Source organism: Notothenia rossii (assembly GCF_949606895.1).
Source record: "Notothenia rossii genome assembly, chromosome: 6".
NCBI classification, from domain to species: Eukaryota; Metazoa; Chordata; class Actinopteri; order Perciformes; family Nototheniidae; genus Notothenia; species Notothenia rossii.
The window spans coordinates 14,618,532-14,638,284 of record NC_136909.1 but is presented as its reverse complement, the minus strand read 5'-3'; the positions used below and the strand labels follow the sequence as shown (position 1 = coordinate 14,638,284).

Below are 19,753 nucleotides of genomic sequence, written 5' to 3'. Positions count from 1 at the left end.
GTGGAGGTATAATTACAGGCCTATATGCTGTGCTTAATTCTCAAACAATAGGGTATACTTTTACACAAGGACATGAAATTACTCTCCATTCAGAACATGCTTGACTACACAACAGAGCTCTTCATGTTCAGAGGGCATTTATGCTGTTGTAACGATGCTGTGCAAAAGCCAGACTGCAAGTCTCTTCCTGTTGTTCCCTCTCATTACTTTAATGTTCTCCTAACACCACACTGTTGATAGCAATGATGAGTCAGGTAGTATGATTATTTTTCCTCTATCTGTGTATCGACTGTTAAATGTCAGAAAAAAGGAAGGGAGCAACCTAAGTTTTGTGTGTATCGGGAAAATAAATCCAAGTTGCAAACGTCAGCAAGCCTATGTGGCAGATTCTGCTTTTTCTTTTTAATGTATTCCCCTTTTTTTAAGTTTCATTTATGAAAATGTACAAAGTTCCCTGATTAGTGACCACAAGCAACTTTCACTGGAATGAAATCTCTCTCTTACATTCGATTGTTCTCACTTTCTTTCCTCAGAATTTTCCTCATACCGCAGCTCTGTTGTCCCTCAATGGTCGAAGCTGTGTGTCTGACAGTGATGGTGTTGTTCCTCCGTTCTCTGTTGGCCTTCTCCTCCGACAGGCACCCAGCTCCTGACTCCTAATTGGTGGTAATGCTAGCAGCATCTGGTTCTGGTGAGCGTCTTTGTCGACGACGGCGGTTATCCAGCCTTTTGACAGCTGGTTGCCATAACGTCATCACCTTGGCGACAGGCTGGACTCTGGCGCTGTTCTGGAGTACCTGCCACTCAGCATTACCAGCCGCCCTCACAGAAGAGACAGGGCATTTCATGCATCCAAGAATTGGGGCAGTTTTGAGAGTGAAATTTGATAATAAGCTTATTTCAGCCCCCACCACAACACAAGACAGCAAACAGCCCTTCCAGCTCTCCATGACTAACCCCAGCCTGTGGAAACAGGGCTAATATTTTAGTGGATGAATTATACGGCCTGTTAACTTTAAAAGATTCTGTCGACAGCGCGTAGTGTCAGAATGCCATTTCGTATAATGCCGTTTCATTTCTCTACTTTTCACTGTAAGATTCCAGCATTACTAACGATAGTGAAAGCAAAAGCCATGTTGGCCTGGAAAAGAGAACAGAGGGGAATTAGGTCTTTGGGAATTCTCTCTTTTTCCCTCATCTCTCTTTCGAACCCTTACACTCTAGTCCTCTCCTCTCAGCTCTCTTCATACCCCTGTGGCCACAGCCATAGTATTCCAGGAATACTCAGGCTCCATGCTCGTTTGTGTCAGTGCAAGATACTGGTGCATCTTCTGCAGCTGATGTAGTCATTGTTGTCTGGCAACAATGACTGTATTTGATGCTTTCTGTGCACTGAAATAACAGAGTTGGTTCAAATTAAACTACTGGATGATTTGTTTAAACAATGGAATCAAACAAAAGCCTTATGTTCGTGGGAAAAAAACATTGAAGCTGTCTTTAGTGACGGTGAACTTTCACTCAAGACATACGGTATGTTATTTATTTGCATTCATTATATTTTTCTGCAATTTGGCCGGTTTTGGTTTGGTTGAAAGTGAAATATTAAATACCATTTAAATCTGAAAAAAAAGCTAAAAGCATAAACCATTATATGTGCTATCGTTTGGCCCAAGGAATACATCCAGACTGTTTACACACTACTTTAGCAGGATATGAACAGAAAATTCATCAAAATCAAATCAGAGGAAATACAGCCACTACACATTTCTGTGATAAATAATGTATGGACACACGTCTTTACTCATATTTCTACCAGGATTGTCAGGAGTTAGACAAACATAGACACATTAAAAAAACTTCATAAAGTAAAATAAACATGCACCTTGGTTCCTGCAAGGTGGCACTCATTTCCACACATCACATCATATTTGCTGCTATTTCATATCCACGCATGAGCAAACACAGTGCTGGCCATACAGGAGAGGAGGCGGCACAGGAGCAAACAACACGAGGGCACCGTGTTCAAACTGTGGTGACCAGTGGCTCCTGCCTGTCCGTGGTCTCGCAGCGTTGCCTCTGCCCCAGTGGCTCAATGCAGGTATTCACTAACCGGATTCCAGTGGCCACCAAAATATCTAGCCCAAATGGACACATTGACTCTTCTAGGTAAATAGCGGCCTGTGCCAAAATCTAAAACGTTATGGCCTCTCTTTCTCTGTAAATATCTCTGTCTCATTTTCTAGTGCTCCCTGGCTTTGTTTCCCTCTGCAGCTTTTGCCAGCCTAAAAATGAAAATGAGCATGCTGTGTAACAGACCTCACAACTCACATCCTGGAATTAAATGCTCCCAGTCAGTAATAAATGTAAATGCTGTGTTGGCGCTATTTCCTTCCATGAAAAGGAACTAATGATGATTTGGGGGAAGGTTTACTTCAAACCTAGGTTTCTAAAAAAGATTAATCGAATGACATTATATTGTGAAAAAGAACAAACATGTTAAGCAATAGAGAGTAATTTCCTTCCTTTATTGTTCAATTGTGTAATTATTGTTCTACATTTAGTGTCTCACCTAAGCAGCTGTAGAAAGCTCCAGGAGACTTGATGATTTTGCACACTTTTAGCAGATACAAGAGGCGAGATGGGGCTATGGAATAGACAGACAGCTCATGAGAGACCAAACCACAGAGAGAGAAATCAAATCTAAGCACAGAGCGAAACCAGACAGCCCATCTCCCTGTACGCCTTGGCTCAGATTGCACTTATTGTTTACTTGGCTACTGAACTGATTGGTTTTATTGGTTACAATCCAAGCTGGGAGTGTAATGATCTGAAGTTAGATGTTTCACGGTTCGGGAAGTCTTTGTAAGCATTCAAAAGTTTTTTTATAATGCCCCTGCATGTAGGCTTTTTATTATTAATCGTTGCATAATTAATTCATTTAAAGTAAATAGACAGGCATTGTTATTTACATTTCAGCCTAGCCTTGATTTAACAACTATGAGGTGATAGATTTGTGGACTTGACTTGTCACTGATCTGACATTAGTGTGATTATGACGCAGTCAATCCATACAAATTAAAGCAAATACATCCTTCAACAGTATTGTTGAAATCGCAACTTTTTTTATTTTTGCGTTTGGTTCACCTCGGTTTCCCTCATTGTTTACTTTAGATAATTGTTCTTCAATATTAATCAATACATTATTCAGGTGTAGTTCAAGGTGCTATTCAAAATCATGTTAAAAAGCATTTATCATACAATAAGAAAACCTTTAAATCTGATATATTTTGTTTAACTTTTGGAGACGTCCCATGGACCCAAACAGAACTGGATGGACCTAATCAAATTCGTATTTAAATTGTTGGTAATAATATTTTAAACTGTTAAAGACCTTATGTTATATAAAACCAAAGACCTTTAGTAGGTTCTGGGAATTCACCTGCAATTAAATCAAGTATTTCTCATTAACCTCTCTTCATGATTAATTGGCTATGACATAAGTAGCGACTGGTGTATTTTTGTAGGAGCCTCAGCATCGTCTGGCTACGGCAAGCAGTGGTCTACAGGCTTTCCACATTTATCGAGCATAATTGCTGCTTAAAGTCTTAAATTATTTATTATTGTGAGATCTGACAGTGCTGCTCAGAAGCAAATTGGGATCATCTTCCATGACCACCAAGGATTTGCAGATTGGAGGCAGAACTAAGTTTATTTCCTCCGCTCTGCTTTTATCCCTGCAAACGAAGCGTTTAAAAGGATCACCCGCGACAGATAACCACGTTACTGTACAGACGAATAACGCCGCTGCTCTTAAGATCCTGATTTTGTCTGTGGGTTTTTTTCTCTCTTCCCTTCACCCCAGTCTAATTGTGCTGATGCTCTCCCTGTGGGTTTTAATGTTTGACACGGCGAAACGCTCTTAAATCCTCCACACTGCTCCCTCCCTTATGAGGCCCAGTATCTTAAAAGCAAAAAGGATGTATGTCTAATTCACAAATTTATCACTTCGCAAAATGATGCATTAAATGAGAGGGGACACGCTCTGATTTGAAATGCTGACTTTAGAAAAGAAGTTCCGATTTTCAAAATGAGTTTAGATGGGCTCCCTTCACCCCTCACCCACCCGCTCGCCTCCCACGTCCTCTTGCTTTCTCAGTTGTATCACTCTCCCTCCTTGAGATGGGAGGCCATGCAGATCTCTCTTTGTCTGCTTGTCTTCTTCACTTTAACTTTCTGTCTCTCTCTCTCTCTCCCTCTCTTTTTCAGACACACACACACACACACACACACACACACACACACACACACACACACACACACACACACACACACACACACACACACACACACACACACACACACACACACACACACACACACACACACACACACACACACACACACACACACACACACACACACTCAAACATATAGCATTCATTTCATTGCTTGGTTTCGCTGGTTGTCAATTTAAAATGTGTTTGTATGTGTTTTTTCACATGTGCTTATGTGGCTGCATACACATGTGCCGCACTCTAAATACTGTTCCTACATCTCTTTCCTTTTCAAGATTACCCTCACACGATTGCCTGCCTGCAATTATCTTTGCTTTTGAGGACAAGGCAATAGAGATACTCCCTCTTTCACAAACCATGACTGATTTGTATTTCTCCAGCCTTGAGAAACTCGGCACTTACATCAGTGTCTGCTTAAGTTTCACATATCAGACTTGTTGCAACAGAATGTCCTCACCTTATTGTCTATCAAGGACTTCATCAGATGTGATTTGTGTTAGACTTCTCTCATTTAATATTGGTGTGTGGTGTAGTGGGTTGTGCGTAGGTGTTCGGATCAGGGGGTCACAGGTTCAAACCCCACTGCAGTCAGCATGTCGTTGTGTCCCTGGGCAAGACACTTCACCCCAAATTGCTCCTGTGGGGATTGCCCACAGTATTGAGTATGTAAGTCAGTTTGGATAAAAGCGTCTAACATGTAATGTAATAAAAAAGAAAGCAGGCAACTCGCTAAAAGCAGACAAAACACACATTCTCGTTAAAACCCAGGTAGTAATAATAATAATGACACATGATATTTATATAGCGCTTTCCCCAGTGCTCAACGAGGCTTCAAGGGGGAAAGGATGGTAATATTTGTCAAATTAAAAAGCACTTGTGAAGTCATAATTAAGATTCATGATTTTATTGACATCATTTGTTTGCTCATTTTGCACACACTTCCCAAATGCATTGTTTGCTTTTTATTTAATTTCCTTATTATTATTATTATTATTATTATTTTATACTCTCAAGTTTAGCGTAGACAGAAAAGCTGCTCTCTAGAGTATTTTGTGCTCCCTAGAGGCTGAAACCAGAAGAGGCATTTTTGAACACAGTTCCAACAGCTTTTGAACGCAGCTCAACTGGCTGTGAGGCTCCGTGGGCTTCCTCCCGACAGGTCAACCTGCCAGGAAACAAGTTCAAAAGGAAAGAAACAGTGTCTAAAGAGTAAATGTAAATGTCTGCTCAAGAAGCATGTGATCCCTGGAGACGTGTAAAAACAAAGGCGAGAACTAAACTGATGACAACTCAGTCCGCATGGCCTACACCGTGGAGGGAAAAAGAAAGACACGCTTAGATTTAGGAGCTGCTCACTTGACAGGGTGATGACAGTGTTAAACTACTGGTAAAATCACGATGGAGAAGAGTGGGAGCTGTGGTGGGACAAAATACATTATTTGCTTTCATCTTTTGTTTAATCTGAAAGTTTTATATTCAAATATGAGCAACACAAAACATGAAAGTTAACCATTGCTGTAGTGAGGTAACGATCAACATAAAATTCATAAATGCCAAACATTTAGCTGTTACAAGAACAGTACATTTATTCTAATTAACATTTTAATTGTTGATGATTATAATATTCAACATCTGATTTTAATAATATAAAGCGGGGGGAAACCTCTGACTATTACAATATTTTCCATAATATTTTGTTTCATAACCACATAATAACACTACCACACATTCTGTTGTGGTAGCAAGTTGTTTTTCACTCTTAAATTGGATTTAAATATCCTTTCGATGTGTATATATATATATTAGTCACTACTTTATGAGCTTAGCTTGTCACACATCCTTGGTAACCTGAGGTGGGGGGGGGATGATACAGGCTAACTATAGATATGCTAGCTTGCTAGGCTCATAAACATGCTAATACTAAAATACTAAAAGCACACTAAGCAAACATGTTTGATTTGTCTGACCTTGCAGGAATGGACTAAACTATAAGTGGGAAGGACCCTCAAGAGGCTCCAATATTATTTCACAGTAATAATTGAGGCCAAACTGTTCATTAAGCTGAAAGAGTAAAGGTTTACTAAAAGCTAATAACATTAAGATTATTGCTGATAATAACAACGGAGCATATATATTTTCCTCCTCTATTCCCCTAACTACAACACCCCTTATCAAAATGAAGACAACACACCAGTTAAATAAGCTACTGGACAACATTTAGATTTACAACTCAGCTGTTGACATATTTGAACAGTTTTAAAGTGTGATATTCCTCAGAATTTCTGTCATTCAAACCACACATTCACAGAGTTAGTCTTTCAAACTGAAAATCCAGCTGTGACACACTAGTTATTTGTTTCTTCCCTTTTAGTATGGTATATGGTGTAGGCAAGGGGGTCTAATAAATGGTGCACAGTGTCAAGTTACCGGGCAGTCAGAGTTCTTTGGCTACTCACCAGAAATAAAGCTGTAAATCAGAGAGACTCAGGAGATCAGCGAAGCATGGAGCGCGGTTAGAGGCTGGCTGCAGGTGTGTGTTCTCTAACACGAAAGACGAAGGAGTAAGACATGAAAAAAAGCCATAGCAGAACTGAGAGTGGACTTGGTTGCTGGTCACTTCCCTCGATTCTCCAGGTGCAGGATTGTGTGTTTGGGAGTAAAACTATCTCCCCAGTCTCTTTCGTTGGTATGGGATAGAAAAAAGAATATATACGCATTCATAAATGATCAAAACAAGGGCTTCTTCAAAACATGGCCACTCTTTGGTTTGTGTTGTTCTCTCAATTGATTAAGATGCTAGAATGCACAGTCTATATGTGTTTTAGTGCAAAAAGTGTGTGTGTGTGTGTGTGTGTGTGTGTGTGTGTGTGTGTGTGTGTGTGTGTGTGTGTGTGTGTGTGTGTGTGTGTGTGTGTGTGTGTGTGTGTGTGTGTGTGTGTGTGTGTGTGTGTGTGTGTGTGTGTGTGTGTGTGTGTGTGTGTGTGTGTGTGTGTGTGTGTGTGTGTGTGTGTGAAGGAGTCCCAGAGGGTGCATCATGGTCTATGTTGCACACTGTTTCATCCTTCACTGTTTGTGACTCAAACGCCGATGTTCCCATCCGTGTTTATGCATCCCTCCCTCTTGATCGAGGCAAACACAGCCTCATTAGACGCACTTGCTCACAAACGCATGCATCCATACATGGAAACATACAAGCAGTATGCATAATGAACACGGAGCCTTAGAGTCGAACGACCTCCTTCTCTCTCTGGGCTCAGTGAGGTTTTCAAACCTATTTTGCCATCAAAAGCCACCAAGTATGATTAAATACTTCAGTCGTTGAATAGCAGATGGGCACAATATACTGTAAGTGTGTTTGTATGTTGGCGGAGAGTACTTACAGGCATGTTAAGTGTTAATCTTCAGTGCACTAACTAAACAATAGCGCTCACACATCCATGGGAATTTCACCTGAACAAGAGATTAGCACATCTGTTTGTATCTTATAGATTCGCAAGTATACAAGCAGCTGGTGTTTTCTCAACTTTATCTGAGACAAGCAGAAGTGAAAGAAAGAAAAAAACCTACACCACCAGTCTCCATGAACCCAATGGGTATAAGTAACGGGTGGGGGAGAGTTTGAAGAGACTGTAAAGGTGAACAGGTGAAAGAGAAAAGCAGACGAGTGTAGCTTTGCCTGCCACCTCTCCGCCCTGCGCTGCTCCCCCATCCCTGCATCACCTCGCCTCGGGGGGGTTGAACAACTGCTCTTGAAGGGGGGGGCAAGTGTTCTCTCTGTTCTTTCCCAGCGCCTCCGGGTGTACTACCGACTCTCACTACCCTGGCGATCTCCTGCCGCCTCACACTCTCAGACTTTCACACACACGGAAACACAAACACACGTACGAGCACACAATCGTGCGCTGCTGCATCTGAACTCTCTTCACTCCCTGCTCCCTCTCATCTTCCTATGTGGGGCTCTTTGTAGCTGCTGTGCCTGAGCATGGTAAGGAGAACAAAGCTAGGGAAGAGGGAAGGATGGAGGAAAGAGGACTGAGGTGGTGGTGGTGGTGGATGAAGAGGAGATGGGAGGGGATGAATGAGAGAGGGAAGGAGCTAATGTTCACATTGCGTTTGGAGTGTCGCCTGTTGTTGCTTGCAGAACGGGTCGGTGAGCGTTTGTGCGCCACAGCTTGATTTTGGGGTTGTACCCAGCTGCGCATGGAGACAGCAGTACGGAGACGTGGCAGAGACTCTAATTAGACGGGCCTAAGTGTGCTGAACTGAGGGAGAACCCTGGAGCGCCAGCAACCGCTGCTCAGCCCCCCTGCAAACAGAGCGGGAGGAGACCCCCAGCAGTAATTACAACATTACACAAACCAAGCAAGACACCTCCAGGAAGTTTTCAATCAGAAAAATCCTCTTCAACTCACTAGGGAGCTGAGAGGAGTTGCAGTCCATTAGCCCTCACCATAGGGTCCTTTTTAAAAGAGGGCGGATTAAGCTTTTTGACTAGAGGAGGTCATCCTGTTGCATCTGTTGCGATGTCATACCGTGAACTGTGAATCAGTGCTGCTGGCGAGAATAGGTTAGACACAGCATCTCCAAGGAAAACTTTAACATCTCAGCAAAGATTATATCAAATCGTTCTAGTGCTCATGATGGATACACTGTAGATATGCAAAATGCCTTTTTTTTTGGGCACTGGAAACATTAAAGTCCTGTTTGAGGAGGTGTCAGCTGCATCAAAAGACTACCTTCCCTGCCCGCCCAGAAAAGAATGACTGCCCAGATTAGAAAAACCTAGTGATTTTGTTGTTGTTGTGATTGTTCTAAGAGTTAGATTTCTATTTGATAAAACATTACGAACTTTAAATGAGAATATGTGCAATTTTAAGGCAAACAAATAATATGTTTCAGTGGCCTTTAAATGCATACTTCAGGTATTTTTTTTATAAGAAGTTACTGAACAGTATAGGGAAAGTTGCACAATATACAATGCAGACTGTATACTGTATATATATTTAACCCCACTGGTTGGATTGATGTTTAGAACTGAAGAGTGTGTGTCACTGCTCTGTGCGTCTAGTTTGTGTGTGTGAGTTTTTTTTCCTATGTGATAATAACATCCGCAGCAAAGGTGTGAAGGCACTTTCACCTGTGTGAAGCCAGAAGCATTCCAATCCTCCACACATCCACACAAATGCATACACTGACGCATACACAGACACATATACGTATAGTGGCATGTGTCACTGAAAACAGATGTGCAAAGAACAACACTGCATCAATTATCCCACCAAGTTCACTTAGTCAATTAGAAAGGGATAATTATGTCCTACTTATTTTTCTACCCTGTCTATCTTTTTCACTTTGTCTTCTTTCAATTCGTTTTTTTGGCATGGGTAGTGGCAGTTGTCACGGAGTGCATGTAAAATTAACTGTGCAGGTACAAAATGTCTAATCTATGCTTTCCCTGTTGGGATTAGCTAAGGATGCTGTGGTACGGCTGTCACATAGTGTTGGGGGGGGGGAAGGGACAAGAGCAATATGGGACACATACGAGTCTACTGCACGACCGAATTCTCTACAGACAAAGTTTAAATAAAAGGTAACACACTCTAAAATACTGATTTGGTGTTTCAGCAGTTTATTCATTTAAAAAACTTCTTGGAATGTTGCATTAATAATGGTTATTATATAAATTGAAATTATTCTTCAGTGATATATGCATAAGTAACCCTCTTTTCACATACTTGTTTCCATATATTATTTACTAACATCTGAAACATTAATTTGTATTAGCTTTATCTGCTCTTCCTCACTAAACCCACATGTTTTTACTTCACCGCAGAGATGGTAATTACAATCACACTAAATAGGCTTGAACCGTATCAGAAATTAATTAATATCACATTTATTTGGGTTATCCATTGCTAAAACACACGGTTTTTGCACATATTTTAAAGCATTCGTGCAATTCAATTACTTGGGAATATCATTAAAGGCAACAAATTTACAGTTTAATTTGTGTGGACTATTTAAGTCGCTCCAGAGCTCAAGAATCCCCTTCCTCTATAAGTGGATTAATTAATTTGAATCAATAAAGTCTCTTAGTCGGCTTGCACTACTCCCCCCAAAAAAATAACTCAGTCCACACAAAGCCTTATCAGCTGCAGCGTCCAAGGTCCAAACCCTTGCTTTTCAGCTCAAGAAGGAAGTTTCCTTGAGACAATTACCAGCAGACAATTTCCGCCCTGCCTTTTTTTTGCTCTTTCAGCTTTTAGAATCCGTGCAGAATGGTAATTTGTTTGCGCGCTTGTTATTGCAGACTGTTTTGTGATATTGCTTTTATACAGGCAATTTGATGCTGGTACACGCGGCACTCTTTGTATTCACTGTATGGTAAACATTTAATACGCACATTTAGTATGAGTATTTCAACTAGAGTTGTAATGTTCTTACTTATAGATATTCCAATACATGCATCTCGATATAAAAAAAGGAAAAGAAGTAAGAACACTAATCACACGGTGCTCTAATAACCCTATGGTAATAACCCCATTCAGCACAAAGGCTACTTTTTTTATTTTTTTTTATAAGGCATGGAGTAAGTAACCATCTCAACATTCACAAAAAAACAAACAATTATTTTTCCTGAATTTCTTTTTCAGTTAATTCCCACAACCAAGATACAGTTCCAGTTCCAAAAAATTGAAAAGTTGTGTTGAATGCTGCTCTTCCCTTTTTCCGCAAATCTGCCATTTTAAGACATATATTTTTTAAATCTTGACACATTGCGGAAACATTCAACTTTTTAGATTTGAAAGAAAATACAACAATATACAAAAAAAAAAATAGATATAAAAACACTTTCCATTTCCATTTGACAGGTTTCTTGCTAAACAGCAGGAGATTGAGCTCGATGAGTCACTATGACTACCCTGCAATGTAAAATTCATGTAAGGACAATATTCTGCCTCCACATGTCAGTGTTAAACATTGGTGTTGCTGTTTCAGTGTCATTTTACATTATTGGAAAAGCATAAAAGTGTCTCGCTACGCCTTAACACATGAAACAGCTCCATTGGATTACTTCACATTTCTGTGTGCTCATGTTCATGGTTCATTTACTTCCTACTTTCAATCAAGGATTAAGAACAGCTGTCTTTAAACATAAAGATTATAATATGTGATTTGTGTCAACTTACTTTGCTTCTTAAAAAGAGAGCCTGCTTTAGTTTTGATACTCGCAGGAGAGTGAACATATTGTTGATATATGACTCCAATCATATGGTGTTCTGACCCGTGTGAGAACAACATGTTCATCAGTGCACTGATCCTGGTGCTCTCTGAAAAGACAGGTAACAGCATCTTCTTATATGAGTTTATTTATACACTGTATATGCATTAATGCCCACACTATGTCTGTTTCCTAACTCCTCTCCCCAACCCTCTCCCTTCTTTCTTCAGCCGTAGTGAGGAATCTGATGCAGAGGTGTTGCATTTCTGTTTGTGTTGGAGCCTGTCAGAAGTCCAGTTGGGAAAATCGGCTGCACTTGTCCTTAAACAGAGAGCTGTTTAACACGGAAGGCTTATGACAGGAAGCATTATTTATCAGCTAAGCAAATCCTGCATGTGTAGAGAATCTGAGGGAAGGAGAACTGTGAGGAAGCATGTTAGTGTAGACGAGGATGAGATCAATAAAGATTTGTGAAAACTTGCCCGAGGCACTGTTTGTTTTTCTCCGTCTGTCCTTTGTCAGCCATACTGTAGATGCATTTTGAAAAGCTGTTGAAACATATTTCCCCATATTTTAATTCCTTATCGGCCTTTTATTATAAGCCAGATGTAAAAATAATATCCTCGGCTGTTTTGGTTACTTTTTGACCAACACACGCACCCTGGCGAATTTGTACTCGTCACTCAGCAATATGAAACTGCCTGGGAGAAGTGGTGACTGACACTAAATACAACATGGGACCAAACAGATGCTTACAAAAGAAAGACTATGTTCTGATGAGGAGACCACACTATTAAATTGTCACATCTGTGTAGCAAAGCTGCAGCCAAACCTGCTCCTTGGAATTCAATCAAACTCTGCAGGAAATGGAGTTCAGAGGGAGAAATGAAAGGCGTAGGAATATCAGTGGATGTCCTCCACTTACAAAAGGATGCATTGACTCTGAATAGAAGAGAACAAATAAACATGTTTGCAAGATGCAGATATTAATTCTAAGTTGTCAATTGCTGGCTCTGTGATGTTTACTATTGAGGGCAAATCAGCCAACTCGGGAGTATCCTTAAAAAAAGTCCCACTCTGTAGTAATGAAAGAGCAGTTGCAAAACAATATTTTAACATTGAAAATGATAAATATTAACAACTACTCACCCTTAGTTATTGTGACATGTTTGAGAGGACAGTTGAATGTAGATGACAGTTTACACAATAGGTGTATCATTCAGGTTAGTTTTTGCTTACAGCTTATCACCAAGGTGTTTATCTGGTAAACGTTTTGACACATCTGGATACAGCACTATAGTTCACTTCCTTCTCCCGCCTGTCTGTGGTATTTTAGTAGTGAGTACTGAATTCATTAATTCTGTCATAATAATACAACCAGCCATGGCCTTCATCCGTTGTTGATCCTGATACAAGAGCCTGAAAAATTTGAAACAACGGCAGAAGTGAACCTGTGACTGCTTAGAACAAACCAAAATAGATTTGTTTTTCATTCAGCGCAACGCACCAATGTAGTCGTACATCGTTACAGCCCGCTTTCAAAACGCTCGATGGAGGCTTACTGCATACATATTATATCATTACACATGCATTAAAATGCAAATATGAAGATGTATATTTATTATATTACAATTTTGGGTTTCATTGAAAGCGTTGCCTTGTCCTATTCTAATCTTTTGCATATTTCTCCCTTGACTCTTTCTAGGGGAAAGAGTCCTGATGTGCTGGCCTTGGCTCCGGCTCAGTCTGATGGATTGGATCAGGTACTTGAGTGAGATTTTTAAATGTGTTATTATTCCAATGAGTCAAAAACCACAAGCTAAACTCCTTTACTTTGCCAGAGGAATCAAAGCATTGGTTTTATATATCAGTCTCTGTATGTCTGCGTGTGTTGGACCAGTCTTTGAAAATGACTTTGGAAGTTATTGCCACTGATATCTTATTTCCGTGCTCGGAGAAGCATTTCTAATGTTATTTACCTTGGCCAGGCCATCTAACTGATTACATTTTCATTCATCCTATCGAGGCTTTTGAAAGTGTTGCTTTGTACTGTTAACTAAGTCATTATAGACTTTTCTTCTATCTATTTGATATGAATATAAAACAATTACACATAAAGATTTTCAAAATTGAAATGCTTTTAAAAGTGAAATACAGCAAATGTGCCTAAAAGTTTCTAGTAAAGCAGTATTTTCAGTCCTGAAAAAAAAGAAAACTAAAAAAGCAGAGGGTGCCCTTCCCCATTCACTGTCCTTTTAGGTTATTTTTTTTGAGTTAGTAGAGTAGTGGGCAGTTGGGCACTTTAGCCTAAAAGACTGTAATCGGTGACAACTCCTGGTTATACAGCACTCCACATCTATCTACTCAGAATGGCACTACCAGAAACTAAGCTCAACCAGAAGCTGCCCTTTCAAAAATGCTTTTACCCTTCAGTAACTCTACACAAAGGCACAAAGGCACTCATTTCTGGACCTCTGGAATGGCAGGAAATCAATACTGAGTAGAATCTGAGATTCTGCAAGCACAAATAATCACTGTATAAAACGTCGACATGTGTAAAGCTAAACCACCTATAAGATACCATTTCCCAATTGTGTTCTCTTTGTGCCAATTGTTAACAGGTTATTTTTTCATCTTGAGCCTTGTAGCCAGCTTATATTCCTGCTTTGCTTTTATTGTATAAAAAAATACATGGTTGCCAAAAGGAAAAACGGTTGCTCGTACTTCTAATAATGATAGGGAAAATCCACCCGGATGTGACCATAATCCACCAGCAGTGCCAGGGCATATGGAAGATCCAGAGACATGCCTCTCCATCTTGGTGGATCCATCTGTCAGTCTTTGGCGGTGCTTTGCTGCTTTCTCTGGCACATTTGACAGCCCCACGCCTCGGCTAGATTAGAAAATTATACAAATGTAAGGTTGGAAAGGTGTAATTGAAGATGGCAAAGGGCTGATTGGGAGACATTTAAATGATTATTCTCCAGTGTTCAACATGGAGGGCGTGTAGCCGAGGCCACAGAGAGAAACACTTTGAAATGATTACTGCTCCTGACAGGTGGATGACAAGTCTTTATGTGTGAAGCTGTGCATACATTGTCAGTGTATATTCTGTGTGTATGCGTGAGCTTGTACTCGCCGTGTGTGTTGGTTTGCTTTACTGTATGTGTGTCTTTGCCTCCGTGCTTTTATCAGGATGTGTGAATGTGTGTGTGATGCGGCTGGCGGGCATGTGTATGAGCCCTGCGGAGTTCCTTACTCAGAGCCAGCACAAAGCAGAGAGGATTTACATCAGATAGATTAGAGCACTGCCACCATGACAGCATCTAATGGAAGAAACAAGACACCTTTTAATGCAGACGCTAATTTAAGAAATACCACACAGTGCTCTGAAATATAAATCATAAATATAAATATAGATCCGACGAAGATGGGATGCAACAGCAGAGGGAAGACATGTCCTGACACAGGGAGGTCCCTCTAGATCTTATCTAATGATGCCCTTCAAATAAAGTTCTTTCCTCTTAAATTATTACTTTATTTTAAAACAAACTTAGAATATCTATTGTCATATTTATTATAATTATATATCTAGCATCAATATGAAACATATGTCATTTAATAATCAATTCAATACATATTATATATATTTATCAAACAATCAAGATGTTCATGTAAAGTCTTTGTCTGTGTGCAGATAGTATGCATGTATCCTCTTTTGTGCAAATAGATCAACACAACAATAATCCCAAAAAAATCGTACCCCATTCTTATAAATCTGTGTATGCACTGTAATCCTTACAGTATTTTTAAACAAGTTCCAACTTTCTTTTCTTTGCATGCGTGGCAGCCATACAGAATATGCCACAATGAAACAAATGACATATCACTTTTTCCCCTGACATAGTCCGAAGTTTTCTATCTATGTGGTCTGAGTCAGAGTTGTGTTCTGTCATGTTAAATGCAGTTGACAGAAGAGCCAGGCACCACCCTAAACCTCTGGCCTGAGACTTTGTTTTTTCCCTGGGCACGAAGCACTGTATTCCCTCTGGCTTTGGTCTGCTGTGAGCTGCAGGCTGTGGCTTTTTTACTGTATTCATGTCATACATTTAACATGAATGAGTGTTACACTCCTTTGTCATCATAATCTCAAAGGGTGTAGCCACGTATGGATTTACCTCAGCAGTCAAGAACGTACACAATAGGACTGCTGACAATAGATTTCCTAAATGTATATTACTAAGAATATTACAGACAAGGATAGACATTTATTATGCCTCCTTTTTCTCTTAACAACATTCAAATATTCCAATGTGACATTTGGAAATTAAAACTAGAAGTACCATACAAAGTTTATTTCACATTTAATTTTACAACAATGTGTGTCTGTCAATAAAAGGGCACGTCATATTTAAAACCAATGACATAGAATAAGAGGAGGCCAGAACATTTTAATTTCCTCAGTTGGCTAGTACAAAAGAAAATGGTGATTGTTGTTAGCGTTTATGGAGAAAAACACATTTGAGTCATAAAGTGTGGTTGCAGCTGGGCAGGAAGAGAGAAGATGCAATTTCGGACACGGACGGCTGGCTAATTAGCAAGGTAGTTTCACCGAAGTGAGGAAGAGGGACAGTTTGACCCAGAACAGTTCCAAGCCACCATGGTTCCTGTTTTTACTGCAAAACCTCACCTCAGAGAGTCTGCTACTTGTTGAGAGGGTTTTTGTGGCAGTAAGCCAGTTGTGATTGATGCAATAGCAACAGTACAGAGAGATGTTAGTCAACATATGAGTTTTTTCCGACTGGGTTGATTGTTTTCAACATTTTGTTCTTTGTTTGAATTAGCGCCAAGGGACCGAGGGTCAACTAAAACTTCCTCTTCCACACCAAATACATAAAACATAAGTTGAAGCAAAACCACAAAGAACTTTTTTGCAAAATGAAAACCTTAGCTGTTGAAAGTGATAAATGAATTGGATGTTGGTGGTAATCTAACTGTATATTTGATAAACATTGAAAATGAGCTATCAAAGTGACACATCACTTACAACAAAGCACGGAAATAATGGGTTGGATAACATCAAAGTGTGAATTTCCTGTGAGGTGTCTAATGAGAAATAAAGCGAACACATTTCCCTCCCATTAGAGGCTGCCAATAACTACAAAGTTGCTGTGCTTGTCAACGCTGTGTGTCTGTCAGACAAAACAATGTAAACTCTTCATACACTTGACTCCCCATCCTGTGTGAAATGTAAAACTATAGATTAATTTAAGAAAATGAAATGTTCTTTATATTTCAGACTTCCTCTTTTGGGTAGCATAGAGGTTTACCACATTGACCAACAGCACCCATGAGACGTATACTATGCAGACCATGGTCATGATAATGTTAATTGTACACACCAATTCTCAGTTAATTCATAGTATATACTGCTGTTTTTCAGGCAATGCTGTTATCTTACTTTCATTTAAATAACCTACAACCCGTGTACAAATAGAAAAGGAAATGTTCTTAAACAAAGATGATCTGCATGGTTAATTACACTAACATTTATGGTTATGGTAGAGTATGCAATGCGCCAATTCAACAAGCTTAGGATCAACCCTTACAGTATGTGTTGCTCCTAAATATAGCCTTACTTTGAAAAGTGCACTAATAGGCAATTTCTTGCTTGGAAATCAGGATCATATACTGAGTTAATATAGAATTATTGAATACGGTACAGTATGTAGTTTAGTTGGGTTCATATGGCATCACAAGTGCATCACTGTCTCCGTTCCTATTGGCTTTTAAACAACATCTGCCATGGAGGTTTACTCAGGGGTGAGAACACTCAAAGGGCAAAATGAGGAGAACATGAGAGTTTAAAGCATTGAGATTTAATTGATTGATATCGTTTCTTGGTATTTAACGTCAGTGATTACAATTTAAAGCGTGAATATTAATCAAGTGCTTCATTTTGATGTTGTGAGTTTGGTCCAATATACTTGTGAAAGCTTATGAGATGTGGCTAATCGAGAAGTCATCCTATTCTTGTCTTTTTCTTATTCTTTTGCCAATATCTTTGATGTTCGGCCTAAATTGCAGATATGGTAGTGACGTTTCAAACGTACTGCCCGTCCCTTGAAAATGGTGCCTTAGGCCATAGTTTGAATCACTGTATGGGAGAGAAGGAGGGGAGGCTGTGGCTCAGGGGGTAGCCAGTTTGAGTCCCACTGCAGTCAGCATGTCGTTGTGTCCCTGGGCAAGACACTTCACCCCAAATTGCTCTTGTGGGAATTGTCCACAGTACTGAGTATGTAAGTCGCTTTGGATAAAAGTGTCTAACAAATGACAGAATGTAATGTAATGTAATGTAATGAGGAGAGCTTCTACTGCCACTCACATCTCTGAGTTCAGAAAGTACCACAGTAAATGTATTTCATTATTTATTTTACAAATATTTAATTTATCGCATCTGTTAATTTGATCTTCAATTAAAACATGTGCAACGTTTGTGTGATTTACATTCTGAATTCCTGGTACAGGACTTACATTTATTTCCTGTACAACTATCCTTTAGGAAAAATGTCAGAGTGGACTTACAGAAGGAACAGTGTGGGATAAAGAGTTAGACATGGCACCAGTCATAATCCACCCTTCAAAAGAGCCAGATGGAGAGGGTAAGGTTTCAGTCAAAATATTGTTTTTGGATTGAGGTGTGGACTTGCTCTCTCACTCTCTGGCTCTCTCAATCTCCCTATGTCCTTGTCTCTCTCAATCTCTCTCTCTCTCTCTCTTGTACTCTCCAACTCTCTTTCAAACCCTCCTCCTGCTGTGTTTTATCAGATCCTGTCACAGGGGGCCTCTTATAAAACCAACAGAGCTCATCAGGATAGAGCTCCAGAGGACCGGTTCGGTCAACCCTCGTTAATCTACTGCGGTCCGGGTTGAGTTAAGGCCTCAGCTGGTATTTACCAAGCATCAGATTTTGAGTGCTGATTTAAACTCAGCGCTCGAAAATCTTTTCATTGAGAGTGATTCGCGATGAAAACGATGGTTAAAGGGACCTGAGCAGTGGTGCTAAATCAGCAGTCTTGCCCTGAGACGCTTGATAAACATACAGCCCCTGGGTTTGTGTCTGGGCTGGTGGGGCTGTGGGGCAGAAAGGTATGTGCTTAGTGGTGATTGTGCGCCGTGGCCTCCCCTCATTCTCCGAGGCCGAACACACACAGAGCGACCTTGTGTGGAGCAGAGGGCTGGGCAGACACGCTGAAGTCAGCTCACGCCATGCAGTGTACTGTAGGCACAAGAAGAAATGATCCTTCTGGATTACACACGCACAAATGCATTACTTCTACCATGGTTTCCTGCATCATTATAATTTAAAAAACTCAAATATGGCATGTTTTCTATTTTTTTTTACAATTGATTCTCAAAATCCTTCTCTTTAAGTCGGTCTGTAGGGCTGCCTAGGACTACTGTGGAGTTCTTATAGGAGCACTCGTAAATCCACCCAGTTCCATAAACTTGTCAGTGGGTTTATTACAATAATTGCTTTAATTTTCTGTTGATGATTTAATGATAAAGCAACAGAAAAAGAGAGGAAATAAAAGAGAGTGAAAGGAGTTTTCAGAGGAGATGCCGTGCCACGTTTCCTGTAGAGCGCCTGTCACCTCTCAGCTGACATAACACTTTGTTTAACTGTTGGCGTAGCCCGAAGTGTTGTGAGCCACAGCACGGACACATGGCCTCACCCTCCGGACACACACTAATATGCGCAAGAACACACACATTTGCACTAATGAGTGAATTTGATAATTACAATACACTTTCATGAACACACACATATATAAATAGGCCACACAAAGTTTATACATCTAAATCAAATAGAGTGTATTTGCACTGAGCAGTCTCCGTTTGATTAGGACAGGATGTACTCTTAAAGTTAACGGACTGTACTGCTGCCACGCCGCTTCTTGTGGTCGACAGTGTGCAGCAGACTGCCATGCGGCTCGCTGTTTTTCCCCTTCTTGGCCGTGCCACAGTCATAAAAAGACAGCCAGCCTTTAGTCCTCTGTCCCTTAAGTCCCTCCACAAGCCCCATTAAAAGGCAGACAGGGCTAAAAATGCCCTCTCACCAGGCCCCTACTGGCAAAGCAGTGTATTCAGAGGAAGTCTTTAGTCAAAATACACAAGGTAATACAAATGAAAGCAGCAGACTGTGGTTATGTGTGTACATGCAAATGATTGTGTC

General features: G+C 40.2%; 1 long non-coding RNA gene across 1 annotated transcript in view; it reads left to right on the top strand.

Moving 5' to 3' along the window:
- Positions 1–18,181, top strand: part of LOC307042312 — a 101,421-nt gene extending 83,240 nt beyond the window's left edge. The window contains exons 2-3 of the long non-coding RNA XR_013809072.1: positions 13,223–13,280; positions 18,080–18,181. This is a non-coding gene — a long non-coding RNA (uncharacterized lncRNA). The remainder of the gene's footprint in view (positions 1–13,222; positions 13,281–18,079) is intronic.
- Positions 18,182–19,753: the final 1,572 nt, after the last annotated feature.